Raw genomic sequence first — 20,485 nt, 5'->3', positions numbered from 1 at the left:
CATACCAAAGGGCGGCTGCTTCTTGGAATGGAGGCGTGGAGTGCAAGCAGCCCCCTTGTTGGCCGGCCCTAACAGCCTCAAAACGTGACAGTGAGCTCCTTTCACTAAGGTGGCTGCTAGTGGAATGATATAGCCAGCAAGCCAAATCTAGCCTTCCATTTCCAATCTCCCTCTCATTCTCTCGTGAGAATGAGAGGGAGATCCATACCAAGGGGCGGCTGCTTCTTGGAATGGAGGCGTGGAGTGCAAGCAGCCCCCTTTTTGGCCGGCCCTAACAGCCTCAAAACGTGACAGTGAGCTCCTTTCACTAAGGTGGCTGCTAGTGGAATGGTATAGCCAGCAAGCCAAACCTAGCCTTCCATTTCCAATCCAAAGGTCAAAATTAAGTGCTTGATTTTTGATAGATTAAAGGGCTAAAGTTTAGAGGATTTTGAGGGATATTTAGGCATCAAATTGGTACAAAAGAATTGATAAAACATTGATGTTTGGTAGGCTTAATGTTTTAAATTAATTATTTAAAATTGATTAATGTTAATTGATGTTGATTAGACTTAAACTAAGCCAAGACATGTTAAATCGAGTCAATTGAAGCGGATGTGGATAAAATTTTGTTGGAATTCGTTCAATATAATAAGTAATTGACTCAATTTCAGAATCGATGACGACGTCATCGGGCTTAAATTGGCTCAAATCGAACTAAATATCCTCAAATGTAATGTGTGCAATCATATCGATCTTAATTAATATGTATGCAGTTCAATGTTGATTTCAAAGAAAGATCAACGAGGTCGATCACAAATTATATTGTAAGCGATGATGATTGAAAGGTTAATTAATCGAAATGTAGATCGAAAATTGAATGATTGAAAGTTAATCGGAACTTTGATTAATTGAATGGTTGTTGGTCATTGATTGATGATTATGACCTGGATTTAAATGTTGATTGAATGTTTGATTGAGGATTGAATGGGTCATGCTGACCTCATATAAAAATGAGGTCAACATAGGGTTTAGATTTTTTTTTCCCATACTACATTGATGAGAAATTCAATTTTTGTTTCTTTTGATAAGGGATTGAGTCATGCAACAACAACAACATCAAGCCTTTGTCCCACTACATGGGGTCGGATACATGAATCCTTTTTCGCCATTGTGTCATGATAAAAGTCAAATTTTCATTTAAATCTAATAAAAAAGATCATTTCTAATATTATCTAACCAAATCTTTTTAGGTCTACCTCTACATTTCTTAACATAAGTCAAATCTAATACCTCAACTTTCCTAATAGGGTCATCGGAAGGCCTCCGTTTAATGTGGCCAAACCATCTAAGACGATTCTCTCTAATCTTAACTTCCACAAGAGCTACTCCAACCTTTTCACATAAGGGGTTGAGTCATGGCGATGACCACATAAATTTTCCTTCTATTTTTCATCAGAGTTAAGTAAGAAACTAGAAATTGTTCATTGTAAAAGGCATGTGCTCATATTTCTTAGATAATCCGTATTGAGAATTGATAAAAGAGAAGCATGGAAAAAAGATCCGACTTTCCAACGCACAGAAGCTTGTCCTAATTCCACAGAAAAAGAAAAAGGCTATTAGTAAATCTACATATAATATAATACCTGGCCTTGGATGCCCATCTTCATTGCCACAATGGGGTCCAAAATTACCCCTCTTATAGGGCATCCCATCAGATATGCTGGAATAATTGAAGGTAAAGTTAAATTAAATTAGTCATGTATGCTTCGTTTGGGGTGGCTTTTTAACTGCTTCTTAAGACAGCTTTTTAGTTCAAAAATTTAAAATTTTGTACTGAAAAGTAGTTTTATGATGCAATAATAAAGCCGTCCCAAATGAAACCTTAAACTCACTATTTCAACAAAGAATATTGATTTAAAATTCATGGACTGCTGCACATATTTTATATCACCAAGAGGTCAAATATGCATATGCTATAAGATGGTTGGGATTGTATATCTAGCTTAAAAAGTCACCTGTTAGAACATGCCCTGCTTCATGAACAAGAACTCAGCTCCTGTAAGGAGGCCAAAAGCATAATATTTGTGCAAGACAGGTTCCCCCAAGAAAAACAGCATCAATAGAAGCCAAACCTAATACCGCTGAAATATTAGGCCTTATGTCTTCCTTGAGAGATCAGAAGATTAGCGCCACCTAAAAATTCAAGCAAGATAATCCTAGAGGTTCCAGAAAGACCCCACTTCTTAGGTGCAAGCTTCGAAGCTGTACAAATGACAAATAGATCACTTAGGATTTAAATTATTGCTCACAGGAGTACAATGGTTAAATTCAAAAAGGTAGAAGAGAGTTTAAAGAGGATGATAGGAAATACTTGAGTTCGCAAGTAACCCTAAGGTAATAGTTGAGTTCGCAAGCAATCCTAACCCAAATCGATAAGCAAACAGCAGTGAAATGGCTATTTGTACCAGGAAAATAGCAAAAACCTGCTGTTTACAGCAGGAAATAAGCACAATCCAGGGAAATCTGAGAGAAAAATCGATGCAAGACTTGTATTCTACTAGAAGATGAAACAAAATAGCAAAGATATAATTGTTCTTCGATTTGAGAGGAAGAACTACTCTCCAAATCTCCGGCAACGCCAAGAGCCCAAAGCAAGAAAATCTAGATCTCAAATTCCAATTCAAATTCAAGATTAAAACCTAATTCCCTCATTACTCCCTAATTAAAGCTAAAGGAAGGATATAAATTTCCTAAACACCCTTCTAATTCAAAATTTCCCTCCAAACGAAGTGTTTAGCGCATGCCTGGGCCCACACAATCTCCCCCCCCCCCCCCCCCCCCCGGTTCCGCCTAGTATTGGTCTGCCGTGTGTAGAACCGGACCGGTCCAGGCATAACAGAGGACAGTTTAGCAACTCAAGAAATTATTTAATGAGGGTGTTTAAAAAACTTATTTTAGATGAACATAATAAACCAAATAATGAGGAGCATTATGGACTAAAAAATAAAGCAAAGTTTGCTTTGACAAGACACGTAAAAGCAAAGTTTTAGACCTACATGCGAATTAAGAATAATAATAATATTATAACAAAAAATGACATACTTATAATAAAAATAATTATAAAGAACTGCAAAAAAAGGCAAAAACAAAAATATCATGATAACCAACTATGCAACATCCAATGGATCCTATAAGCTAAAAAAAACTCATTTAGAATGTCTTGCCTGAAGCCTTATGAATACAAGAGAGTAGAAATAGATTTTTCTCCGATTTCTGACCCATCTAGTAAATAGAATCTGGAACTTTTATCAACTAAAATTTCGACACTATGAATGCTCGCAAATGAATTATAAGTTTGCTAAGAATCTTGATTATTACTAAATTCTCAAATTTGAGGGAGCTCAGGTGTTCCTATAGTAGGTTGTTTAGTCTCAATGCTAATACTAGCTAATGATGAAGTACCCATCTTCATAGAACGAGTAGGGACCGGAATAAAATTTGGAAAATTATGAGGGTGAAGATTAGGTGGTTGTCAAATGGTTGAAGGATAAACATTTCATGGTAATAAAGAAGTCAAACTTATATCAAACAATAAAGCTAGGTAGGAAAGTAATGAAGATAGACTACGAAATATTAAGTCAGCTGAAATAATCAATTTGATTTCACACCAAGAAGAACTACCATGAAAGTGATTTTTATGTTAAGACAATTAAAAAATATAGAGAGAGAGCAAATAAAGGTACCCAATATGGGTTTTTATTATCCTTAAGAAGGCATATGATCGAGTTCCACAATGATTGAATTATTATGGAATAAGACAAATGTGTGCGGCAAAGTTATTCTGAAGTTGTTATATATATAGTGCTAAGCAAGTAGTTGGGGAATGACCAAAGACTTACCAATAATAATAGGATCATATTGAGGATCAATATTAAGTCCATGTGATAAAAATCTTCATGTTTATTTATTTCATCAAAAGCATTATATCAAGCAACGATTTGAGCATAACTTTTTATATTTGTATTCATTGGTCTATATTTTATTGGTTATTTATGTAAATAAGAACATGCAAAGATGGTAAGAGCAAGAGGGATATATTTTTACTTCAAAGATTTAGGTTAGTTCATATGATTTGGCACGGAGTCAATCTTGATTCAATTTAGCTTAATTTTCACAATGAATTGTTTCATTGGAATAAAATATATTTTCATTTATTTGCTATGTTAAGGTTGCAAGGCAATGGCTTATAGACTTAATCCCTTGTAATGAATTTGGGTAGTGACTGCTAGACAGTAGAGGACATACTTTACCTTCCAAGCCAGTTTGTTCCTTTAAAATTGTTGGTGTGACCTCTCTTGCTCCATCCATAACTGTAAAGCAAAAAAATATAAAGAAAAAAAATATGAAATAGAACTATTTTAAAAGAAAAATGTCAGTAAACGGAATTGTATACAGTGCCAAGCTATTTTTAGAACCATTGATAAAACAGAAAATGTCCTGCAAACATAAATAGCATTACCATGCCAACATGATCACATATGCCCATAATGAGGAATCGTACAATCTAAGCATCCACGAGGAATGCATGAGCTCCACGAGGTTACATTGCATATTCTTTTAAGGATTTTAGATTTAAAAAGTAAACGCTATCCTTGCGCTTCAGTGCGAAAGAATATGGCTAAGAATAAAAAGAGAAAATAACAACACATGGCTGCTTAACAAGGGATCCGAAATAGGTTGTGAGGTCATTTCTCAAAACAGAAAATATCATAATGGGCAATTGCATTGACTTTGAAACTATCCATTCTCCAACAAAGGACAGACTGACTTAGCGCGATATGGTTATTTGTCGTGAAGAAAAATATATTTAGTGTAAGTTAGAGCACAATTAAGTAGGTTAAACAGACTAATGGAATATGAAAATGTTCCAGAGAACAAGCACACTAATAAAATGTATTTGAAGCCTTAATGTATCTAACTCAAGCGCAATCAACTGTTGCTCCAAGCATGTATATTCACAACAGAAAGCAACCCTTAGTTGTAGCAAAATCAATAAGAAGTTTAACTTTTGTTTGACAGACAAAATTTCATTCTATCTTTTTTTTTTAAAGCAACCAATTCGAGAACCCTCTCCATCCCCAAGGAGTTCCAGCTACTTAAGCATGCATTTCTAAACTCTGAAAATGAAAAAAATATGTCCATAAAGTTTGAGAACTCTTAAGCTATAGGATTTAAGTATACTTCGATTCTCCTGCTTACCATAATACATGTTAACGCCTATTGGCATAGACAACAATTTTCAAGCTTGTTTCTCTCTCAAAATCATATGTTCTTGATTAACGAATTCGTCTTGTTTTTCAATTTTTTTATAAATAAGTCCACTTACAATAATAGACATCCTTTCATGTATCAACTTCTCTTATACTAGCCACTTTTCTTATTGTAGAAATGAAAGGAAATTTAAGCAGAGCATAAATTCCCCCATTTATCAGCTCTATGCATAGTCAAATATGCACCCATATCAAAGATTCTCTCGTAAAAAGGCATCTAAAATATTAAAATATGAGCCATGCTAGACATGGAGTAACATGCAACAAGACTTTATGGTCATAAAATGGCTTTTTTTATTTTAAGCTGCCACACTCTAGCATATTTAGATATTAAAAGCTGTTTCTCATCACAAAAAAATTTATGAAAAACTAAAAGAAAGTTGAAACCAAACATAAGTATGACAACAGTTTGAAAAGCAAAACAATGCAAAGGATGCCCCAAACAAACACTACATCCAATGATATGAATCCATTTGCGCATAGTTTAGTAGTTAACAGTGGATTAATTAGAAGGATTTAATTACCTTAAGACATTATATTCTATAAATACCCATATGGGGAGAACATTGATATGAGAATAATGAAAAAGTTTTCCCATCATTTTTTTTTTCGCTTTTCTTTTTTTCTTTAAAAAAAGATTTCATTGGAAAATATTAGAAATGACCTTTCTTTATTATATTTAAATGAGAATTTGACTTTTAACATGACACGATGGAGAAAAAGGATTCATGTAGCCTACTCATGTAGTGGGATAAAGGCTTTGTTTTTTTATGTTGCTTTCCTTTTTTTTTTCTTTTAGAAATGTTAAATAGTTCAAAATGTTCAATTATGATTGATGATCCAAATATTGGCGCTCTTGTTGAGAAAGCATAATATCACTAATTCAAGAAACCATAAAACATCTGATGAGGGCATCCGACAGTTAAAAGGTGAAAGTTTATCAGAGTAGGGGCTGAAGATCGACGACCATGATTGTACCACTTTATTTTGAGTTATTATTTGTATTTTTGTTTATTTACGCATTTTCTTTTACCCTCACTTGAGCGAGTAGGCTTATGTGACCCCAGGGATTCATGTAGCCGACCCCACGTAGTGGGATAAAGGCTTGATGTTGTTGTTGTTGTTGTTGTTGTTGGCTATTTATAGCTCGCTCCTCTTCTTTTGAGGTGATGGATGATTAGTAAGAAAAAAAATTCAGCTCTTTATTCTTGAGGGCTTTGAGAATTCTTATGAGAGATGAAGTCCCTAGGTGAGAGCAATGTATTACTCACTAGCCGCAGGAAGTGCCCGGGCTCATGGTTTGAAGTCCCTAGGTGAGGGCAAAGTATTACCCATCAGCCGCAGGAAGCGTTCGGGCTCGTGGTTTATCTTCTCCACCGACTCCCTCCCTTTCTCCAAGCCGCCGGCCCGCATCTCCACCATCGTGCCTCCTTTCTCCTAGCTGTAGGCCACCCTCTCTCTGTCATGACCCGGTCGGGTTAGCTCGTAAATACGAGGCGGGAACAGAATCAAACGCTCAAAACAGTTCAATTATCAAATTGCATGTATAAAAAATTTGCTAAAAGACTTCAATAGGAACATAAAAGTGCCTCTAAACTTTTCATTTCATAACAAAAGAGAGTTCATGTACAAGGTGGTTACAAACTTAAACTATTCAATCCAAAACCACCTAAAAGAAAAAGTAACTACAACTAGGAAAACAATATAAGAACCTGTCACCTGGTGCACGACGGCTGTATGTAAACCTCAGGTTGTCACTCATCTTATGTAGCAGGTTCTCCTGAAAAGTATCCCAACACGAGGGAATGAACTAACGCTCAATAGGAATCTCTAATCCTAAACATGCTCATATGTCTTATAAAATGAAATTTATATTTTTAAACTAATGGGGATATGCTTTTATTTCTTTTCCTACACATGCTAACTTTCTTATGTCTTAAGAATGATAGATATTTTATGCATGCCATGTACATGTATAATACTGATCAGGGTGTACTGATCAGGTACACAAACATCTTTTGGTCATTTATTTCTTTTCCTCCTTTGCCCCAAAGGGCCATATTATTCCTGTATTGCTCATAAGAGCCATATTTGTGCTTTTGCACCGTATTTGGTACACCGAAATCAATCATGCACAATCATTTCCATATTCTTTTCATATGAGTATAAATTCTTTCCTTTTCATATAATTTCATATATTTCAAACATGAACTAATGTTTGACATGCATACTAAACATGAAATAAATAAATATGAAGTGATTGTTTAACATGTGTTTTAGACTTGTATTTTAATCATGAAGTAAACATGAAATAAATGAAGTACATATTTAACAGGTATCCATTTCCATAAATCAATTTCATAAGGACATAATATATAAAAGTTATAAAAGCATGAAACGTCATGTGGTCATGTAAGGAAAATGATCATACCTCAAAAATACTATACAAGCATCCACTTCTCCTCTTTATTTGTACTTTTTCTTGTCACAACCTAAAGAAAGTAACACAACATAAATTTCTTGTCGAAATAAACATCTATATTACACTAATCCCCTCTTAAATTCCTCTTATAAGCTCCCTATATTCTTCATACTCATATCCTCAAGATAATTTATCATCATCCCCATACATATTTTGATTTTACATCAATTATTATCGGTTTTACATAAAACCTAAATTATGGAAACCTAAGATTACACTAATTTCATTCCAATTGCTTATAAAATACTCCTCTTTCTTATACATATATATAAGGCATTAAAAATTTCGGAATAAAGCATAAAAATAATTGGGAAATTTTATTTTTTCTCAAAATTTCAATTTCTCTTCATTAGAGACTTCCCTAAACCCTTTGGAATAATATTTGTTAACATGCAAGCTTAAAACCCCTAGATTAGGAAAAGCCCTAATTTGGGAAACCTAAAAAGCTTTAGTACATTTTGCATTTTTCATCATAAAACTTCTTCTTTTAAATTCTCCTAACATTCCTTACAAAAATAAATCAAAAAGGAGAAACCCTAATTTCGGATCCTATGCTTTCCCTTAAGAAATCTTCAAATTTAAGGCATAAAAAGATAGGTATAAGCAAGCCCTAAAGTTTTTCTAAAAAATTCTTCAATAAAACATAAACCCTAAATTTTTCTTCAAGAGAAACTCATGAAAAAAACTAAGGTTCTTTAAGAATAACTTACCTCCTAGCTTCTCCAAGTCTTCCTCTATCTTTTCCCTAAAACATCTTGCCTGAAATCTCGCTGGCCATCGCCCGCCGAGCTCTCCCGTCGCCACTCCTCCCTCTATCTCGCGTGCGGCCGAAGAAATCAACAAGGGACTGAAATGTTCTGTCCCTTAGGCGTGTGAGGGGCTTAAGGAGATGTATGAAGGGAAGTTATGCATGTGCCCCTCATCCTATCACCCTCCCTAATATATCTTGGGTAAAATGGAGAGAATGACTAATTGTTACTTAATCGAACTTCAGCGAATTTTAATTTCAAATTTGCGCAAAATTCGATATAAGTTCTTTATATCGTTTCGATCGAAATTTTGTGATGAATTTAATAAAATTTATTTCATCGAATTCCGACGACATTGAAATTTCGCCTAAGTTCATCGCGGTGCATCGAAATACGTGCGACGCACTCAAACGACGAATTTCGGGTTTTATAATTCTCCCCTCCTAATAAAAATTTCGTTCTCGAAATTTAAAAGAGAGGAAAACAATCATACCTTACACATAGAGATGAAGATAACACTTCCTCATTTCTGACGACTTCTCCCAAGTGACCTTTTTTTCCAAGCCATGATTCTATAGAACTTTAACAAAAGGGATCTCCCTGCTTCTTAGTTGCTTCACACTGAACTCCAAAATACGATCCGGTTCTTCAACATAAGTAAGATCTGGTTGTATGTCCATATCTTCTATTATGATCTTAGAAGGATCATCTGATACAAACTTCCTCAGTGAAGAAACATGAAATACATTATGGACAGCATATGTAGCGGGTAAAGCCAATCTGTAGGTCACCTTCCCAATCCTTTCCACTATCTCAAAAGGACCAATGTAGCGGGGACTGAGTTTGCCAACCTTGCCAAAATGCAGCACACCCTTCATAGGCCTGATCTTAATGAAAATAAAATCTCCTACATTGAATTCCACAAAACGGTGCTTAACATCATAATATTTCTTCTGTCTATCTGGTACTGCTAGCAACCTATCCCTGATCATTCTGATTGTGCTTTTAGCATCATCAACTAAATCTGATCCAATTACTTTCCTCTCACCTGCTTCTGCCCAACAAAGAGGTGTTCTACATTTTCTTCCATAGAGGGCTTCATAAGGGGCCATTCCTATGCTGACTTGAAAATTATTGTTGTAGGCAAACTGTATCAAAGGAATATGAGATTCCCAACTTCCACTAAAATCAAGAATACACAGTCTCAACAAATCTTCAAGAGTTTGAATAGTCTTCTCTGTTTGTCCATCAGTCTGAGGATGGAAGGCTGTACTAAATGTCAATCTGGTGCTCATAGCTTCTTGTACTTTCCTCCAAAGTCTAGAAGTAAATCTATCATCTAGATCAGATACTATGAACTTAGGCACGCCGTATAACTGTACAATCTCAGCCACATACAACATTGCTAGCTTCTCAACTGAATCAGTCAATCAGATAGGAAAAAAGTGAGCAGACTTTGTAAGCCTATCAATGATAACCCAATTAGCATCATGACCCTATCGTGATCGGGGTAAACCTGACACGAAATCCATAGCAATGTCATCCCACTTCCACTCTGGAATTGGTAAGGGTTGAAGTAATCCACTTGGCCTTTGATGTTCAGCCTTTACCAACTAACATGCAATGCACTTAGCAACAAAATCAGCTACACTCCTCTTCAACCCGAGCCACCAAAACAAACCCTTAAGGTCTTGATACATCTTATTACTACTAGGATGAATAGTATAAGCAGAGTGGTGACTTCATAAAGAACATCCTTCCTCAAGTCATCAACATTAGGTATACAAACCTTGCCCTTAAACCAAAGGAGATTGTCTTCATCAAGAATAAAATCCTCTTCATGCCCAGCCTTTCCTAACTGAATGATCTTTACAAAATCTGGATCCTTCCATAAGGCTTCAACTATCTTACTCTTCAAATCAGCTTGCACAGTCAACTAACTCAACCATCCTTATTTTTAGTTGTAAGAAGTAACACTGATAACTCCAATCTATCCATCTCTTCAATCAGCTTCTCTTGTTGAGTTAATAAACTATTTAACTTCACTGGCAATTTTCTACTCAAGGCATCAGCAACAGTATTGGCTATTCCCAGATGATACTGAATGTTTAAATCATAATCATTAAGCAGTTCCATCCATCTCCTCTGCCTCAAGTTCATCACTTTCTGAGAAAAGATATACTTCAGATTTTGGTGATCAGTGGACACTTCACAATGACATCATATAAATAGTGCCTCCAAATCTTCAAGGCAACGACTACTACAGCAAGATCCAAATCGTGGGTTGGGTAGTTCTTCTCATGAATCTTCAATTGCCTAGAAGCATAGGCAACTACTCTCCCATGTTGCATCAAGACACAACCCAAACCCTTCAGCGACGCATCACTGAAAATCTGAAATCCCTCACTGCCCAAAGGAATCGTAAGAATTGGTGCAGTCATCAAACGATTCTTTAACTCTTAAAAAGCTTCCTCACATTGACTGTTCCACTCAAACTTAATGCCTTCTGAGTCAATCTACTCAAAGGTGCAGCAATCTTGGAAAACCCCTCTACAAACCTTCAGTAATAGCCAGCTAAGCCAAGAAAACTCCGTATCTCTGTTATTGTCATAGGTCTTGGCCATTGAGCTATAGACTGTACCTTATGCTGGTTCACAGAAATACCATCTCCACTAATGACATGACCCATAAAAGTCACATTCTTCAGCCAAAACTTGCATTTAGAGAACTTGGCAAACAATTCATTGCCTCTTAGAGTTTGCAATACTGCCTGGAGATGAATGGCATGATGCTCTTCATCACAAGAATAGATAAGAATGTCATCTATGAAGACAATGACAAAACTATCTAACATTGACTGGAAGATCCGATTCATCAGATCCATAAAAGCAGCTGGGGTATTTGTTAGCCCAAAAGGTAACACTGTGAACTCATAGTGTCCATACCTTGAGCTAAATGCTGTCTTAGGGATGTCTTCCTCCTTAATCCTCAACTGGTAATATACAGATCTCAGGTCAATCTTGGAAAAGACTGTGGCTCCCACTAGTTGATCAAACAAGTTATCAATCCTCGGTAAAGGATACTTGTTCTTAATGGTAAGCTTGTTCAACTCCCTATAATCGATACAGAGTCGTATGCTACCATCCTTCTTCTTTACAAAGAGAACTGGTGCTCCCCAAGGTGAAGTGCTAGGGAGAATAAATCCCTTCTCCACTAGTTCTTGCAATTGAGACTTCAACTCCTAAAGTTCCTTAACCGCCATACGATAGGGTGCTTTTGAAATAGGCTCAGCACTAGGTACAAAATCGATTGAGAAATCAATCTCTCTAACATGAGGCATTCCAGGTAAGAGTTCAGGAAACACATCAGGAAAGTCTCTTACCATAGCAATCTCCTTCAAATCTGGCACTTGTTTTGAAGTGTCCCTTACATAAGCTAGAAATCTTGGGTACCCCTTCAAAATTAAACTATAAGCCTTCATAGATGAGATGATCATAGAAGATACACCTCGATCGCCCTGGAAGACAAGTTTCTCTCCTCCAAAAAACTTGATCTTCACCACTTTCTTACTGCAGTCTATGGAGATGAATTGATTAGACATCAAATCCATCCTTAGAATCACATCAAACTCCAATAGAGGTAATACAATCAACACAACATTAAACTCCCTCTCACAAATAGTAAGAAATGTTGAACACATATTCGTAGCAATCATACTAGACCCATCAGGTAGCAAAACTAATAATGTAGTAGGCATAGTGCAGACATCCAATGCATGTTTCTTAATGAACTCCTGACTAATGAATGAATGCGATGTTCCAGTATCAAAAAGTACTCTATTTGGTAAACATTGGACATAAATAATACCTGTAATCACATCAGGTGATTCTTTGGCTTTTTGTTGTGTAATGACATAAATACTTGGTTGCACAACAGGTCTCGCAACTGGATGACTAGGCACTGAAGCAAAATCAGTAGACTCTTGAGCTCTCGGTCTACCAACTGTAGGATGTCTCCCAGTATTCTGCTGAGGTAGAGGAGCACTAGACCTCCCTTCCCTTGGACCCCTTGGGCAGTCCCTAGCCATATGCCCAGACTGATGGCACCAAAAGAAAATATTGGAGCCAGACAAACATTCACCTCTATGCATCTTGCCACACTTGTCACAAGTTCTGGCACTGGAAGAACTCCCACCACTATCAGTTATGATCTTCTTTATACTAGAACCTCCATAATGAGTCTGGAAGCTCCTGGTCTTCTCAAAATTCTTCCTCTTATGTTGGAAATCTCTCCTCTTCTGGACAGTTTAAAAATCAACCTCTATCATCCTTGCTCTTTCAACCAACACAGTATAATATTCAATGCCAAGAGGAATCAGCGGCTGGCGAATTGCATCGCAAAGCCCTAATAAGAATTATAGCACTTGTCCTCAGCACTTGCAATAATCTGAGAGGCATAACGGACAGCATGATAAACTTAGCTTTATACTGCATGACTGTCCGATCACCTTGCACCAGTCGCATAAATCTTTCCTGCATCTGTCTCCTCGTAAAAGGAGGCATGAACAAATCTCTGAAGACTTTCACAAAGTCATCTTATAAGATCTGAGAAGCTGCTCTACCACCAAACTTATCCAATAACTGCCCCCTCTACCATCTCTCAGCCTCCCCATCCAGAGCAAAGGTGGCTAAAGTTACCCTTCGATCATCAGGACAATGCATGCCTTCTAAGATTTTCTCGGTCCTTAAAAGTCAGTTTTCAACATCTACTAGTTCTGCTACTCCAGCAAAAAGAGGTGGTCGCATGTCCTGAAAAATTTTCAAATACTTATCTACATGAGTCTCTCTTTTAGAACTAGACTGGGGCTGCTCCTGGGAATGCTGAATCAAATGTGTCACAGCCACCATCATTTGGGTGAAATTGTCTATGATAGTGCTACTACCACCAGCAGGTTGAACTACAGAGGGTACTGCTAGAACTTCTCTACCAGCTGGATCATTATTCCCGTTAATATTGCCATCAGTGGCATCAAGTTCCTGATCCATAGACCTAAACCAATTAAAAGAAAACCAATTCAATAATCATCACATCATCATACAATCCTAAAATGTCTAAGACTCATCAATCAGCCTAATGACGCTTTATACTAATTCAGATCCTAAACTTGTGCTCTGAAACCACTCTTGTCATGACCCGGCCCGGTTAGCTCGTAAATACGAGGCGGGAACGGAATCAGACGCTCAAAATAGTTCAATTATCAAATTGCATGTATAAAAAATTTGCTAAAAGGCTTCAATTGGAACATAAAAGCGCCTTTAAACTTTTCATTTCATAACAAAAAAGAGTTTATGTACAAGGTGGTTATAAACTTAAACTATTCATGCCAAAACCACCTAGAATAAAAAGTAACTAAAACTAGGAAAACAATATAAGAACCTGTCACCCGGTGCACGACGGCTGTATGTAAACCTCGAGTTGTCAGCCATCTCATGTAGCAGGTTCTCTTGAAAAGTATCCGAACACGAGGGAATGAGCTAACGCTCAATAGGAATCTCTAATCCTAAACATGCTCACATGTCTTATAAAATGAAATTTACTTTTTTAAACTAATTGGGACATGCTTTTATTTCTTTTCCTACACAGTCAATACACCGGGATTAGAGGACACATTGAACCCCTAGGCATTACACAATAGAACTGGAGGACCCGCTTTCTATGCCTAGCTTCGTGTAGCTCAGTCGGCCTGGGGGGTACCACATAGATCACATGAAGGCAAATAGAATGAAAAAGACACCAATTCCCCCTAGGTCCTTAGCCCTCGCGGTGGAAGCACCGCTCAGGTATACAGGGGAATTCAATTCACACTGGAAGGGTAGAACACATTTCAATTTCAGCGGCAACCCAGGGCAGGAGGGAGCAAAGACAAGTACAATGAAGATATTAAGATAAATTCCAATTTATGTATGCCATGTATATGTGTCTTATATATATATATCATGTAATGAATGTCATCTCATATGTTTGCTTATTTATCATATATAACCATATCGAAGAATCAGAGGTGTACTGGTTAGGTACACAAACATCTTTTAGTCATTTATTTCTTTTCCTCCTTTGCCCCAAAGGGCCATATTGTTCCCGTATTGCTCATAAGAGCCATATTTGTGCTTTTGCACCGTATTTGGTACTCCGAAATCAATCATGCACAATCATTTCCATATTTTTTTCATATGAGTATAAATTCTTTCATTTCCATATAATTTCATATATTTCAAACATGAACTAATGTTTGACATGCATCCTAAACATGAAATAAATAAACATGAAGTAATTGTTTAACATGTATTTTAGACTTGTATCTTAATCATGAAATAAACATGAAGTAAATGAAATACATGTTTAATAGGTATCCATTTCCATAAATCAATTTCATAAGGACATAATATATAAAAGTTATAAAAGCATGAAACGTCATATGGTCATGTAAGTAAAAGGATCCTACCTCAAAAATACTATGCAAGCATCCACTTCTCCTCTTTATTTGTACTTCTTGTCACAACCTAAAGAAAGTAACACAACATAAATTTCTTGCCAAAATAAACATCTATATTACACTAATTCCCTCTTATAAGCTTCATATATTCTTCCTACTCATATCCTCAAGGTAATATATCATCATCCCCACACATATTTTGATTTTACATCAATTATTTTCGGTTTTACATAAAACCTAAATTATCGAAACTTAAGAATACACTAATTTCATTCCAATTGCTTATAAAATACTCCCCTTTCTTATACATATATATAAGGCATTAAAAATTTTGGAATAAAGCATAAAAATAATTGGGAAAATTTATTTTTTTCTCAAAATTTCAATTTCTCTTCATTAGAAACTTCCCTAAACCCTTTGGAATAATATTTGTGAACATGCAAGCTTAAAAACCCTAGGTTAGGAAAAGCCCTAATTTGGAAAATCTAAAAAGCTTTAGAACATTTTGCATTTTTCATCATACAACTTCTTCTTTTAAATTCTCCTAACATTCCTTACAAAAATAAATAAAAAAGGAGAAACCCTAATTTCAGATCCTATGCTTTCCCTTAAGAAATATTCAAATTTAAGGCATAAAAAGAAAGGTATAAGCAAGCCCTAAAGTTTTTCTAAAAAAATCTTCAATAAAACATAAACCCTAAATTTTTCTTCAAGAGAAACTCATGAAATAAACTAAGGTTCTTTAAGAATAACTTACCTCCTAGCTTCTCCAAGTCTTCCCCTATCTTTTCCCTAAAAGATCTTGCTGGAAATCTTGCTGGCCACCGCCCGCCGAGCTCTCCCGTCGCCACTCCTCCCTCTCTCTCGCGTGCGGCCGAAGAAATCAACAAGAGACTGAAATGTTCGCTCCCTTAGGCATGTGAGGGGCTTAAGGAGATGTATGAAGGGAAGTTATGCATGTGCCCCTCATCCTATCACCCCTCCCTAATATGTCTTGAAGGGTAAAATGGGAAGTGACTAATTGTTACTTAAACGAACTTCGGCGATTTTAATTTCAAATCCATGCGGAATTCAAAAGTTTTTTATATCGTTTCAGTTGAAATTTCGTGACAAATTTAATAAAATTTATTTCGTCGAATTTCAACGACATTGAAATTTCACCTAAGTTCGTCGCGGCGCATCGAAATGCGTGCGACGCACTCAAACGACGAATTTCGGGTTTTACACTCTCTTCCTCCTAATTTTCGGCCCAACATCCACCTCCCCTCCTAGCCGCCGACCCAAATCCTTCCCCTTCCTCTCACCGCCAGTCTTCACATATCTTCCTTCCTAGCCATCGGCCCTACCCCTAATCCCCTCCTAGCCGTCAGCCACATCTCCCCTCCTTTGCCTCCAAATTTTCTAGTCTTACCACTTTCCTAAAATAGATCATGACAAATTTGGAAGGATACTAATTCAATCTTGAATCAATTTCAAATTTGAATTCTTTCCTAAGTTAACATGAGTTATATTTGGAAAGTTTCTCAATCAAATCAATTTAAATTTGAAATTAAATTACAAGAGATATCGACATTAAATCTCTTTTAATTAAATTGGCTTTGCTTGAAAACTATTTGAAATCTTCCTAACTCCTCCCTCCCTCCTTTAGCCGCCAGCCCTACCTCTCTCCTCTCTAAATCCTATTTCCATTAAGGCTCCTAATTACATTTTCAATCAATGTTTATTAAAAAATTTAAAATCCTTAATTAATTACTTTCCATATGTGTTGCATCTTAAATTAGGAATGATTAATTTCATATTTTAATTCATTTCGAATTTGAAATTCTTTCCTAAAATATGAGAAGTTATATTAGGGAAGTCCCTCCAATCAAGGCCAATTAAATTCAAATTTAATTTAGAGAGTCAATTGCATTAAAGCCTCTTTCTCTATTTAGATTGGCTTTGATTGGCAATCTATCTCAATCCCTTAATTTCCTCCCACATCCCCTCCCCACTCCCATAACCATTTACCCTCTCTCTCTTGCTCCCTCTTTCCCTTTTTGCTCCCTCCAATTAATTCCCCTCGCCCCCCCAATCAATTCCCCCCAAATTAATTTCAGATCTTCTATATGCTGGAACTAATTTCAAATTTTTAATTTTTAATCATGGCTTGCTTTTGGTTCTATATCAACATCATTGCATTGCACGAGCCGATTCAAGATCATCCGAAAAGCCATTTTGCTCTAGATCGCTCTAAACCAAGCTTCTTATGAATCTCATCGACAACACCATTATCTAGCATTAAGAACTTAAGATACCTTCGAAACCATGATTTCTTTATCCAATCTTAGGCTGTTAATTTCAAAGATTTTTTACCCACCTCATCTCCCATGGTTATGAATAGTAGCAACCATCACCATCCAACACCCACACTTTTTTGACCGCAAGCACGCTAATATCACCGTGTTAACCCAATCCCATCAATCTTTGCATCCTCTTTCTTTCAGAATCCACAAAATGCTCCTTCCCACTTGGAGAAATGTGCTGACATCTAAAGTTCCTAGAGAGGATGCCAACCCACTGATGATCTATTCAAGAACCATAACAACAAACACTATCATTATTGTAATATCTTTCTCGATCATTTGCATGTCCAATATCCCATCCTAACCTCGTTGACAACCCGATCCAAATTAGGCAACCAAGGTTCCACCTCTAACAACTCCATCTCCACTAAAACACACACACGATTGCAAACCTCATCATGTGTTGTTGGGACTTTCGTGTCAAGTCTGTGCCAATACTCATCATGCACAACATTCGTTCAAGCTTTTTTTATCCCAGTCACTACTTCACCTTAAGAATCACATAGTTCGCGGGCTCATATCTCAAACTCTAGGAGCATAATTCAATGCAAGCATCTTCTTCCATTTTGGCATACTAATTGCTCGATCTCTTGCAAAAGAGAAACAAGAATGTGCAATCAAATTTTCTTTCTCAAAACCATTGCATCTTCTACCTCATGACCATTTCTTCAAATTTTCTTGCAAAAGTCGATCCTCACGGCATAGTTGTAATATTTCATGGAGAACAATATCAATTGGATCGATGAGCATCATGGAAAAAATAAGGAAAAAATTCCTTCAAACACATTGATTTTAAATGACATGATAAGATGTTTAACGCACATGAAGAACAATTTGAATCACAATTACATCATAAATCAATAATGGAAGAGAGTTTAGTTAGTCATTCAAGAACTTTAAAATAGACATCCCTCATTTCAATGGAGATCGTCAATAAAAATGAATTGTTAAGGTTGCTTAGTTTTTTTTTTTTTAACCACAATCTGTCCAATGCATTGCATTTTATAATTGCCTCATTACATATGGATGGAGAAGCACTTTTGTGCTACCACTGAATGTATTTGAACAAACAAACGATGAGTTATTGGAATTCTTTCAATTAAAATTTCTTCGATGTTTGATCATCTTCTTGAGATCATTGAACATATACTTGAAGATCAACCTTTACATTGTGTTGAAAATGACATCGTAGGCCCGTGTGCTAATGATATTATAGAATAGTGGGATGTGCAAATGCTTATAACAACACAATTGTTGCACAATATTGATCAATTGGAATTTTGGCCAATGATTGGATGCCACATTCATGGTCCTAAGGGATGATGAACTCAAGGATTTCCTCAAATGTCTGTAGGTCAAAGGTTTCTCTGGTGATGCCACTGTTGTTCTAGCACACAAAATTAAACTGCTTGAAAGATTGTGGTTGAATGGATGGTTACTGCCTCATTGTATTGACATGATTGTTTGACATTGAGGACAAGTTCCTTGGCGAGGGGAGTGATGATGTAAATCTGCTTGTTATTAGTTTAGTAGTTAAAAGCGGATAAATTAAGAGGAGTTAATTAGCTTGAGACATTTTATTCTATAAATACTACATTTAGGGAAGATAATGAGTGAATTCCTAGTATCCAACTAAATGGAGGACCCAGTAAACTACACCGTCTTCAAAGCATGTTTCCTAACTTCAAACAAGCAAATGAGCTCGTAAATCAGAATCAAAATAGTAAAGGCAAATCATTCAGCACAAAAGCAAAAAACCAAAAATCAACGTAAGAAGACAACCCAATATCCTTTTGAATGCATCTAAACCTCTTCCCCATTACATGAATAATACTGAAAACAGTAGAAGGAGATTGAATTTTACAAATATTTCTGCATTTTCCAAAATTCTCCAGCAAACCACGATCTTTCAAAAACGCATAAGCGCTTCCTACCAACCTCATATCATCGGCATTGATGCACGTGTCTAACACCTCCCAGTCCTTTTCCAATCTGGGGAGGTCCAGCATATAAGACAACGAAAGGTTCAAGGGGGCATAAGGAAGATAAGCGGATGCAGGAGTTTGGAGAGGATTGGGAACGGTTTCCATGGTTTTCAGAAACCGGAGGGCTCGAATGAGGTCTTTCTCCCTCACGACATCCTCGTACTCTCGCCATTCTCTTATAGCTCTTAAGACCAATGAACGAGACAATTTCGCCGGAACTCTTTGATTTGGGATCGAAAATATAATTGGTTTAGCGATTTTGAAGCCGGGGAGCTCTGAACGATTGCAGAGGGGGAGTGTAGACAAGGCAGGAAGAAGCCATTACGGCGACTTATTGCGGATGAAATAAAATTTATAATAATTGTATATGTAATTAATATCTTAAGTTTTTTGTAAATTAAAGTTGTAAGAGAGCATAATTTTTTTACAAAAAAAAAATCTCAAAAACGAATAACATATGCGCTTTTGTATATTGGGGACCATATCTTAAATGTTCTTTAAATATAATTCACATTTATCTCCTAAAAGATATTCACTCAATTATGTCTCATATTTTATTAATTTAGGGGCTTAAATTACTTAATTTCAACCCATGTCAAATTGAATAGGAATTGGATGTTGACCCAAACGTAATTAGCCACTATACAACTATATTTATAATTGTTTGTATTCGCGACAGTAGAGAAATATAAAGTTTAACGTCTTAACATTGTACAAAAATCTGACACGCAATCAAATAAGAGAGTATGTAGCATTCATAAGAGATCAATATTTTTACGTGGAAAATCCCTAAAAAGGGGGAAAAACCACGAGGTCTAGCCCAGTTCGAATGAATCTACTAGTATAGCAGTCGATTACAAATGAGACCCTTCCTTGGAAGAAGGCCTTAGCTTGATATACATCTTATTAAGTACATTACATGATGGAAACATAAAGAATCACTGTTGATGTGTTTGTTTGGTCGGGAGGATCATAATCTGGTGACGGAGGTCAAAAGAATCGTAGTCGGTGGGCGATGGAGGTCATAAAGACCATTGTCTGGCAACGGAGGTCAGCATGACCGTAGTCAGGGTGCGACGGAGGTCGAAAGGACTGTAATCGGTGGGCGATGTAAGTCAG

General features: G+C 36.4%; 1 pseudogene; it reads right to left on the bottom strand.

Annotated features, from left to right (window-relative positions):
- Nucleotides 1–1,277: 1,277 nt before the first annotated feature.
- Nucleotides 1,278–19,687, bottom strand: LOC110114397 (annotated as a pseudogene).
- Nucleotides 19,688–20,485: the final 798 nt, after the last annotated feature.

The sequence above is a fragment of the Dendrobium catenatum genome, unplaced genomic scaffold (assembly GCF_001605985.2).
Source record: "Dendrobium catenatum unplaced genomic scaffold, ASM160598v2 fragScaff_scaffold_416, whole genome shotgun sequence".
In the NCBI taxonomy this organism is placed as follows: domain Eukaryota; kingdom Viridiplantae; phylum Streptophyta; class Magnoliopsida; order Asparagales; family Orchidaceae; genus Dendrobium; species Dendrobium catenatum.
Note: the sequence above shows the minus strand (reverse complement) of the source record. Positions and strands in the feature narration are given on the sequence as shown.